The sequence below is a fragment of the Mastomys coucha genome, chromosome X (genome assembly GCF_008632895.1).
Source record: "Mastomys coucha isolate ucsf_1 chromosome X, UCSF_Mcou_1, whole genome shotgun sequence".
NCBI lineage: Eukaryota > Metazoa > Chordata > Mammalia > Rodentia > Muridae > Mastomys > Mastomys coucha.
The window spans coordinates 56,916,694-56,927,816 of record NC_045030.1 but is presented as its reverse complement, the minus strand read 5'-3'; the positions used below and the strand labels follow the sequence as shown (position 1 = coordinate 56,927,816).

Genomic DNA, 11,123 nt, shown 5'->3' with positions numbered 1-11,123 from the left:
CTCAAAAAAATTCTCATAATACTTCAGTAAATGCAGAGAATTAGACTGGGAATTTGTTTATATATATAAATAAATTCCATACACGATATGGAAAAATATAGTATATCTGTATACTTTTTAAAAAACAAAAGTAGGATTCCATTAGCCACGGTGTTTTTGCAACATTGCAGTCATAAACATCTTTCCACAACAAGTGATACATGATGGCAGCATCGTTCTTAGGATGTGTGGAGAGTTCTACGAAATGCACTTTATTTAGCCCAGTGTTTCACAAAGTGTATTCTACATAGCACCAATGCCACAAAATGAGTGCTCAGAAACAAGGACATAGGTTAGACAGTTTGAACATACTCCACACCACATCCCCTTTCTCGGGCTTTCACAATGACAGAGGGGAGTGTAGGCTGCAGGCTGCTCTTGCTACTACGTAGCTGCCCTGGCTGTGGTATAACTAAACTAATTTTTCTTTCTGTTAAGAAAACACAGACAGGTGAGTTTAACTGAGTTGAATGAACTTTCTTGACCCTGGTCTCTGTAGATGGCCTCTTAATTTGCCAGGATACTGACTTATTCGTGTTTTATAAAATACCTAGAGAAATGCTGGGCTGATAATTGATGCCCATATTAGGTATTGGGAGTTTTCATTTTGTGTTCTCACCTAAAACTAACCATTTAAAGTATGGCACTCATTGCATTTATGTTGCATGAACACCAGTACTATCTACTTCTGAAACATTTTTATTATCCCCAAGTAGAAACTATGCTCATTGAGAATAGCTTCCCACGTCCCTGTCCCAGCCACTGGCAACATCTAATGCAATGTACCTCCCGCTATTATTAATATGTTTATTTGAGTTATTTAGTATGATTACAATTATATAACAGTGCTCCTTTATGTCTGATTTATCTTCCTTAGCATAGTGTTTCAAGACTCATCAATGTTGTCATCTGTATCAACACTTAATTAGCTTGCATGGGCAACCATCATTATTTGAATATAGATTTTTTTAGTTGCTCCACCACACCACTTGTTTCTTGTTTAGTTTAATTTTTGTTTGTATTTTGTTTTGTTTTGTTTTCTGGGGCTCATGAGACTCCAGCCTGGCCTCACACTTGCTGTGTGGTAAGGATAACTTTGAACTCCTTTTTGCCCCCCCACATCTCCCGTATTGGAGAGTGAAGAGTGGGAGTATTGTCTACTGTGTTGAACACTTTCCTAGTGTGTGAGCATCCCTGAGGTTTATTTTCAGCACCAGCAGAAGCAGCATGGGAAGTGAATGAAGGAGGAGGTATGGAGAAGGAGGGTTTATGGAGAAGGAGGGTTTATGGAGAAGGAGGAAGAGGTAGAGGAGAAACTATTTTTAAAAAGTTCACTGCTTGGAGAGTTTCGGGCAATATCAAACTTCCACAGAAAGAGCATTAGGAATCCAGCATGCTGAATTGGAATGCCATGTTCCCCATATTGCATTTGCTTTCCATTTTCTTAACATTAAAAACAAAACAAACAAGCAAAAATTCTGCTAATTAATAGGACATGGGAATGGATTTGAAAGCAAACTAAACTTACACTTTGCTTTTTCCAAGCTCTCCCTTGCCTGGGAGGAGAACCCAAGAACAGGGCTTGATGTCAAGGCAGGAGGAGCTTCCTCCAAGTCTAGTTAAGGAAGTAAACCAAAGCCTTCCTTTCAGAAGAGCGGGACTAGAAGCATAATTAGGCTCCTCTGCTGGATAATGACATTTTTAAGTATTTCCTCCCTCAGCACGGTCACAAGCCAGCTGTTTGCAACTTTCAAGTGTGTCCTTTTTAATTCATGTTTAATGGAGACTTACCAAGCAAAGGCCTATGCCAAGAAATAAACTAAATTAACCTTTGAGGGCTTGTCTTCTCGCCATAGAGTCATTATTGAGGAAAGAAAAGGCTCATTTGCTGCTGGCTTCCTCTTCAGTGCTTCCCAGTGCTTACCGGGACAGCATTTTTATACTTGATGGCACTTTGTGCCTGTCTTTCTGGATTCTCCAGAACAAACAGACCAAGCATAACTCTTGTTTTGTCTCAAGCTGTAGTTACAGCACAAAGAAAATTTTATGGCAAGTGCTCTGTCCATTGGAACTTGTTATTAATAAGGGAAGCCTTAGAGGACCATTTATTCACACAAAACAAGAAACCAGGGGGAAATTAGCTTTCTGTATTTCATCATAAATCATGCATAATTTAGGGAATAGAGAAGACTATTGATGAGGCCGAACAAAATTAGTTTCTTGTTGCCAAGAAGAATAAAAATATTCACTACAAAGCTGTCTAATTTCCTAAATATTTTAAGTGTCCTGAAATTTCATGCCACCACAACTTTTGTTGTCATCCTAGCAAAGATGGAGGACGGTATTGTCACAGATTCAATAAAAACTTTTAGAGGCAGAAAGGACCTTAGAAATGTCCAGGCCAACTCTATTTTACAGATCAAACACCTGAAGTCCAGGGAGCTTAAGTGACCTATTCCAAGTCACTCAGAACCCAGGCAGAAAGTAAACTACAAAAGACAGGACTCATGTATTGATTAAGAATGGTCTGGAAACAAAAGATGGCTCAGAGGTTAAGAGCACTCCCTGCTGTTGCAGAAGACCTGGGTTCAATTCCCAAGACCAATATGGTTGCTCACAAACCACTTGTAACTCCAGTTCCAGGAAATTCTGTGCCTTCTAGTCTCCTCAGGTACCAAGCATGTATTTGGTGCATATACAAACATGTAGGCAAAACACTAAAAATAAAATAAAAATAAAATAAAAATAAAAGTCTGGGCTGGGTATGGAGATGTGTGCCTTTATTCCAAACTCCCAGGAAGAAGAAGAAGCAGGTGGCTATCTGAGTTCAAGGTCAGTCTTGTCTACAAAGCAAGTTTTATGTTAGCCAGGGCTAGATATTGAGACCCCTGTTTCAAAAAGTTACAGGCTGGACCCTCCCAGCAAAAGGATTATGTAATCTTTGTTACCAGTTTCCTTTACATCAGTAAAGCCACAGAGACTTCCAAATTGTATACAAGTAACTATTGGTCAATTCATTAAGGATCCAAATATCGTTCATTTAATGCTTAGCTTCTGAGAGACCATGGCCATTAAGTCTCCTAATATTAAAGGGGTTGAGCACATTTCCAAGATTCCTATATGATGGATGATGAGTCTCTTTACTTACATATTGCAGGCTTTTGAAAATCAATTCTGTTTACTTTGTCTAAGACAGAATTTCACTATGGTGACTGGGACTCATTATGTGGAGCAAAGGTCAAATAGTGACCTTTGATCTTGAACAGTTTCCTGCCTCAGTCTCCACAGGGCTGGACTTACAGGTCTGTACTACCAATGCCTGGCTTTGTTTTAAATCATAGACTATCAAGGAAATAAACTGTCTTTGGGGGGCATTCATATGGCTTTCTAGTCTTTTCTAAATGCACAATTTCAACTATCTGACAACAAAATTTATCTACATAATAGAATTTTCAAGCACAACTTTTAACATTCTAAAGTAATTTAAAACACTTGAGAGGAATCATAATTAGTTTCCCCCATAGATATCCAATACTATAGATGCACTTTCATCATGCATTTATATATAGTTGCTTCTAGGTGAATTAAAATTTTTCATTTAGACGATGAGATTAAATATATCCTGTTGTGGGAATACTAATAATTCAAGGAGCAGGGACAAAGATTAATGCAGATTAGAATCCTAATGCGTGTGCTTTTAATAGCTTACTTGATTTACTTTGGCACTAAGGAGCCAATGAAACAAGCCACCCAGCCAAAACTTTAAACCTAAAGTAATCCTTAGTTTTTAAGAAAGGAGATTTCTAATTGTGAGAGTTGTTTAACAAGAGAACTAACTGCTGTGCAGCTGGCTCATAATAAGATTTCAAGCCGTGGCTGAAAGAGGATCTTTCTGGGATCCATTGGATTGTTGTTGTTGTTGTTGTTATTTGGTTTGGCTTTCCTTTTGTTTTTGTTTGTTTTGTTGCTTTTTTGAGGACAGCCTCTCATAGCCCAGGGTAGCCTCAAACTTGCTATGTAATGAGGAAACTCCTCATCCTTTGACCACCTCTAGAGTGCTGGGATTTCAGCATGTGTCACTGCTGTGGCTTGGTGTTTTTTTCTTAAATGCAGGACTTTTCTGTGTTTCTTAGGCTGGCCTGGAACTCTATCCTCTCGTTTCACTCTCTAGACCACTGAATACTAGGCATCTGCTTGGAATTTTTACAAAAGTTGCTTTATTGAGAGACTGATTAAAAACACTTCCAAAGTCCTTCCATTTTAAGAGTAGCTGGGGGCAGGAGGATGGTGGAAGTCTGACTGAAAACTACAGAAACAAAAAATTAGATTCTAAAGAGCTTATGAGTTCAATAATCTAATAACTTCCACCCTCCTCCAGGCCCCTGCAAAGTCTATGCAAACAGTTCTAGCTTTCTTGAAATGAGTTATATCGCCAGTATATCTTTCCTCTTCTCCTCCCTCTATCATTTGTGTTTGTTCCCTCTATAGTCCAGGCTGGCCTTGAACTTGCAACAATACTGCTTTACTCTCTTGAGTGCTAGGATTACTGGGGAGCACCACATGCTGGACTCTCATATTTCCCTTCTCTGGGGTCTTGAAAGTATAGAGAGCTTTGCATTCATGTCTTTGGGGTTATGTTATTATAGATTGTCCTTAATGTCCTTAACTGTCGTTATGTCCTTAATAATTGATACTTCTTGCCTGGAGATAGGGATAGTATTTCAAACTTTCTCGTATATCATACAGTTTTTAGAAAGTCATCAGGTATTTGTTGAACATCCTTGAAATTGCTGATTTGGTTGATTTAATTATCATTAAGTTTTTCTTGTTGTAAGGCAGGGTTTTAGGCAGCTTAGGCTATCCTCAAACTTCATACACAGCCAAGGACGGGCTTGACTTCAAATCTTCCTGCTTCTAGTCCAAGTATTGTGATCCCAGGTATGCACCACCATGCCTGGCTAGTAATCACAAGTTTTTTTTAAGAACTCTGCTTTTTTTTCTGACCCAGCAATTCAACTTATTAATAAAGTGAGCTTTCTTGTTTAATCTCAGTGAGTTAGTCGAGTAAATACATTGCTATCCATTTATAAAGTCATAAGTAAGATAAGAATGTAATTAAATACACATACTGGGCTTAAACACCGTTCTTTGAAGTATTTGAGAGTTAGATTGAGCTACATTTCCAGGCCCTGTTTTAGACTTTTTTTTTTACTAGTGTGTATTGTAACATTTTCATACCTGTGTGGAGTGTACTCTGATAACTTCCATCTCCTTTATTATTTTCTTGTTCCGCACACTTGCATGATTTCCAGCCAACCAGCTTCTAGTGCATTGTCAAACTATCTGTAGGGACACTTCACTGTGAAAAACTAATATGACAATTCTTGGGATGACAAAGATTTCAAAACACAACTTTAGTACAATTTTTAAAACTAAAAAAACTGAAACACAAAACATCGTGAAAAAAATTACAATTGCTGTAATGTTAAAGTCAACAATAATAACAAAATTTAAGGAATGGGAGCTAAGTAATCCTAACACTTGAGAAGGTGCAGGTAGGAGGAGCAGGAACTCAAGGCGAGCCTCAACTACATAGTAAGTTTGGGACCAGCCTTGACAACATGAGACACTGTCTCAAAAATTAAAAAAAAAAAAAAATGAGAGGAGGAGGGCAGAGGAAGAAGGCATAAATATTTCTAGTGTATAAAACTCAAAAGAAAAGAGAATGAAGCACCACATTATCTTTGATTCTTAGCATATCACAATGAGTTGTGGCATTCTTCTGTACAACTAACTAAACCAGTTAAAACTGGCTAGCTATGTGTCACAAGATTATGTTCCCAATACTTATACTAAGGTGAGAGAATCAAGAGTTCAAGGCTGGCCGGGAGGTGGTGGCGCTTGCCTTTAATCCCAGCACTTGGGAGGCAGAGGCAGGCAGATTTCTGAGTTTGAGGCCAGCTCTGTCTACAGAGTGAGTTCCAGGACAGCCAGGGCTATACAGAGAAACCTTGTCTCAAAACAAAGAAAGAAAGAAAGAAGAAGAAGAAGAAGAAGAAGAAGAAGAAGAAGAAGAAGAAGAAGAAAAGAAGAAAAAAGAAAATTCATACAAATGTAAAGGGCTACAATTTGTTGACATTTTCTTTTCCCTCACACTTAATTAGAATGTAAAGTTGATCAGGGCTAATCAGTTGAACACAAATTCAGTGAAGCCCCAATTACTTATGATTTTCTTTCTATTCAATTAGCTTTTATTCATCTTGCTGTTTCCTTATTTACACTTTCCCAACAAATTAAACACCCAAGGATTCCTGTGCAAAATAAGCAATCCTTGGATCTGTGGATAACTAAGTGCATTGATTTTCATAATTGCTTTGATAGATGACATTTCCTTCTTACATAGAAACTAGCAATTACTGAAAGCATTATTTAAAACAGGTATGGACATTAAGAACCTATTTATTTTTACAGTACTGGAGATCAAGCACAGGTCCTCAGGAATGCTAGGCAAGTGTTTTACCACTGAGCTGCACTTCCAGATCTAAGCAAGCAATTTGAATATTATATTCCTTGGTGGTTAATTGAACAATTACACTTCATTAAAATCTACGATCTTACATGTTTCATAATTTCACTGATTTGTTCCTATAAGTAAATCCAGATCTCAGTTCTTAAACCAAATGAAGGCACTAAGGATGTGGCTCATTAGTAGAGTTACTGCCTAGCAGTTGAAAAAGTGGACTCTGTCTCCAGTCACACAAATCAGAGAAAACAAGCAAATTCAAGGGGTAGCATGAGTGTGTTGGAACACACCTGTAATCACAACAATTGGGAGGTGGAGGCAGGAGGATCCTGAGGGCCAGCCTGGGCTACATGAAACTTTGCCTCAAACCAACAAAAAATGAAAGTGAAACATTTTCTAGGTATTCCTGACTGGATTTTCAGCATAGATTTTATTTGGAGAAAACACAAAAGTGTTACTGCAATGAAGATAAAGGAACATACAGGAATCAATCCTGTGAGCTCTTGATACATGAATTATGAAAGTGGATAAAAGCTAGTTTTTAAAGTTTCGATCCATCATAGTTCTTGTTTGTTTGTTTTTTTCCTGGTTGATACTTAATAGTGAAAATGTAAATTCTAAAGCACAACTCCATTGCTTCAGAATGGCCATTTTAACTGTATGTGTAGAGTTTGGGACTGGGCAAGTGTTTTGAGTGGCTGCCTTAAACTAGCTGTATGGTTTTTATTCTTGAGTTAATTAGAATAAAGTGAATTATCATTAAGAAACTACCAATTTCAGTATTAACCAAATTCCATCTATCTATCTATCTATTTTGAGACTGGATCTCACTCTCTAGCCCAAACTAGCCTGAATTCACTCTGTTGGCCAGGCAACCTTCTGACTTTGCCCTCCTGAGTGCTGGAATTATAAACATGTGTCACTATATTAGCTTTATTTTTCTAAACATGTTTTGTAAACAGCTTAGTTCTAAACATCTGTTTATAACTAAATAGATAAATTCTCTTATAGCATACAATGAACTGTATAAACACATTTCAAAATACTGACCAGAAACATTCGCCTGTGAAAAAAAACAAAAAAAAAAAACCAGCCCTGCTAGGCTGGGTATCTGAATGCTTGCCTTGTATAGCTGAGGCCCTGGGTGTAATTCTAGTTGTATCTATGTAAAGGCAGACTTGCTATAGTCATTACCTTGATGTAAGTATTAATGGTTGCAGTTTACATTTTCTTATAATACCACCTGCCCATGAGATAAAAACTGATGCTTAAGAAGAGTCTATGTGACTGATAAATGATTAGGGATACTGTTTAAAAGTGACCCAAGGCGGCCTGGAAGGCTAATTCCATGATAGAATATTTGCCTAGCATGTGAAAGGCCCTAAATTCAATTCTCAGCAACACAACCACAAAAGTACCCAAGAGATAAACTTACTAGCCCTTCTTACAGTTAAAAGCACAGTTGTCATAGCAGACTCTGTCCCTGCTGGGTGAAGCTTAGACCACTACAGAAAAATGACTCATTTCCCCCTTCTCACCTAAAATTAAAACATGAAAAACAAAAATGCATTCCTCATAAAAGAAAATTTGAAATATGCTTTGGTAATCCTAGTATTGGTGTAAAGGTAGTATTTTACAGCTGTCTAGCATCTTCAAATGTCTTGGCCAATTGAAGCTTTATCAGCTCTTGATTATCCTGCAGGACTGAATTGCTCCTTATCACACACACTTGAAAGACTAATCTTTATCTCACAGTCCGGAACTTTCCAGAGTCCTCAATCATTTGAAGAGTTTTCCTGACCAGAATCCTCTATACTATTGCTCCCTGCCTTTCATTTGTGTTAATGGGTTCCAAATATGACAGAGGTTGTTTCCCAGGTGAATGTTAATATTCCAAAATACTTGAAAGAGATTAGATTTCAACTTACCTGCTATTGAGTCTGATCACTAATGATCAAATGAATTTTTATCAAATTTGTATAGGATATGCATGGGAGAGTCTGACAACAAACAGAATTCACTTTGGAATTGCCTTAGGGATGCACAAACAAATAAGGCAGCTGTCTTCTAGATAGCTGAAACCCAGATACAAGATGTGTGTGGGGGAGGGGAGTAAGAGAGAGAGAGAGAAGAGAGGAGGGTGGTGCTGGGGGAAGACATGTTACAGGGAAGAGACCAAGGTTTTTTTATGCTAAAAGTTGCAGGCAGTGCGGAGGATTGAACCCAGGACCTCATGCATGCTGGGCCAGAATTCTACAACTCAGGCACACTATCAAACCCAAAGAAAAATTTCAAAGAAAATGTCACCATGTAATAAAGTATTTTGCGTATAACTGTAGCAAAAGGAAAACAACTCCAATGCGGTAAATTACCTCTAATTTAAGCATAGTATTGGTTTGCGTATTTAATTAAACCAGAGCCAGAAGCATGCTAGAGAAGCACTTCACTACTGAGCCTCAACCTAAGTTTTATTTATTTATTTATTTATTTATTTATTTATTTATTTATCATATCTGTAACCAAGGATTGCCTTAAAGTCTCTATCTAGCCAAAGGTGACCTTAAACTTCTGACCTTCTTGCCTCTACTTTAGTTTATGCAGTGATAGGAATTGAACTCAGATCTTGGTTGCATACTATGCAGGTACTTTACCAAATTATCTCTATTTCCCAATCCCATACTTTTAAATATACAAATGACTTCAACTGTCTAAGAGCTCTTAAATCCACGCCAGGCAGCTCACAACCAGTTGTAACTCCAGCTCCAAGAGATGTGACATTTTCTGCCTTTGAAGACAGCTCCAGTCACACACATATACCCAGCCACAGATCCATACACATGCACATAATGAGAGGGAGAGATGGAAAGTATGTAAATATAGTATTCATGCATGAACTTCCCCCAAATTAAACATTTAAAATAAATAAAGTAAGTTTTTAGACAGGTGTGGTGGCTTTTAATTCCAGCACTTGGGAGGCAAAGGCAGGTGGATCTCCATGAGTCTGATGCCAGCCTGGTCTACATAATAAGTTCCAGGCCACCCTGAGTGTAACAGAACAAAAACAATAAACAAATAAAAACAAAAATGAATAACATAACATTTAATACTAGCTAATTTTACAACATAAAGTTATATTCGCCATTAAAAGGAACCATTACTTTTTGATGTTTCCAGGTTACTCGGTCTAAAAGGTCTGATGGTCGTGTGAATTCTAAAAATAAAACCATCATAGTTATTACAAGAAAACTTTGAAACAAAAATCAATCAATTCATTATAAATAATTGACTCTATATACTAATGAGAACTGTGTCTATTATACAGTATCATATCTCTGTATTGCCTTTCTCTAAACATTAGTATGAAATAAGAAAAAAAACAAAGATGAAAAAGTTCTTGCAGTTCTGGGGATTAAAGCCATGATTTCCTGCATGATAGGCAACCACTTCAGAGTATTACCACTAAGCTACAGATCCCCAGGGATTTTTCTTTCAAGTGCTTTAGAAATCTTGGGGTATAGGTGAGTTGGTAGAGTGTTTAGCCAGCACGGTAAATGCTCCAGTTTGATCCCCAGCACTGTATAAACGAGATATAGTAGTGCATGTCTATAATCCCAGTATGTAGGAGGTTGGATGATGAGAAATTACACTACCGACTGAGCTTGATGATAGCCTGAAGTATATGAGATCCTGTTTTAAAAGTAAATAAATAAAGAGGTTTTGATAGCTGACACTTAAGAAGAAATTCAAATTCGGTTAGAGAAAGACTATGGTCAAGCCAGGTTTAAGGAATTGCTGAATTCATCACATATTATTAGTCACTTGATGCTTCTTTTCAGTATAATTGAAATGATAAATGGAAACAAATAGCATTTTAATTTAACTAAAGAGAAATAACTTCTTTGTTTTTACAGAACTTTGAGCTGTACTTTCTTATAAGCCACTGAAATGAAATGGTTGGGGGCCACAGGTAAATTCATTGATAGAGTGCTTGCCCTGCCTACACAATAGCCTGAGCTTTATCTCCAGCATTGCAAAAGAAATTTACTTTACAAGTAATTTAGTATTTTCAGACAACATACATTTAGCATTGTCATTGTCACTTGGCCTGATAGCCCTACAATCCTAACTATTCAGGAGGTCAAGCCAAGGAGATGACAAATTAAAGGCCAGTTGGACATACACAGTGAGTTCAAGGCCACCCTGGGTAACTTATCAGCATGTTGTCTCAAAATAAAAAGTAAAATGAAGGCCAAGGGTATAGCCTACTGGAAGATTGCTGGACTAGTATGCACCTCTCTAGTATGAGTTCCATCTCTAGGAAAGAAAGGAAGAAGGAAGAAAGGAAGAAAGAAAAAAAGAAAAAAAGAAAGAAAAAATAAAGAAAGAATAAAAGAAAGAAAGAATAAAAGAAAGGAAGAAAAGGAAAAATAGAAAATTGCAAAAGACAGAGAAAAGAAATGGCCATATATGAGTCAGCACTTGGGAGGCTGAGGCTGGAGGATTACCACAAATTCAAGTCCAGTCTAGAGAGAAAGACTTTGAATAAACAAACAAAAAATAA

At 37.3% G+C, this 11,123-nt stretch overlaps 1 protein-coding gene across 7 annotated transcripts in view; it reads right to left on the bottom strand.

The window, feature by feature from the left end:
- Positions 1–11,123, bottom strand: part of LOC116092562 (protein FAM122A-like) — a 58,444-nt gene that overhangs the window by 21,833 nt on the left and 25,488 nt on the right. For 3 of the 7 annotated variants that reach the window (XR_004119347.1, XR_004119333.1, XR_004119348.1), the window contains 2 exons: positions 9,721–9,773; positions 5,278–5,382 (listed from right to left, as the gene is read on the bottom strand). The exons of 1 other annotated variant lie outside the window; for it this stretch is intronic. The gene's annotated coding sequence lies outside the window, so the exon portion shown is untranslated. Of the gene's footprint in view, positions 1–5,277; positions 5,399–9,720; positions 9,774–11,123 lie in introns of all 7 variants that reach the window. 3 more of the 7 variants (XR_004119337.1, XR_004119341.1, XR_004119339.1) reach the window with 3 other exon arrangements.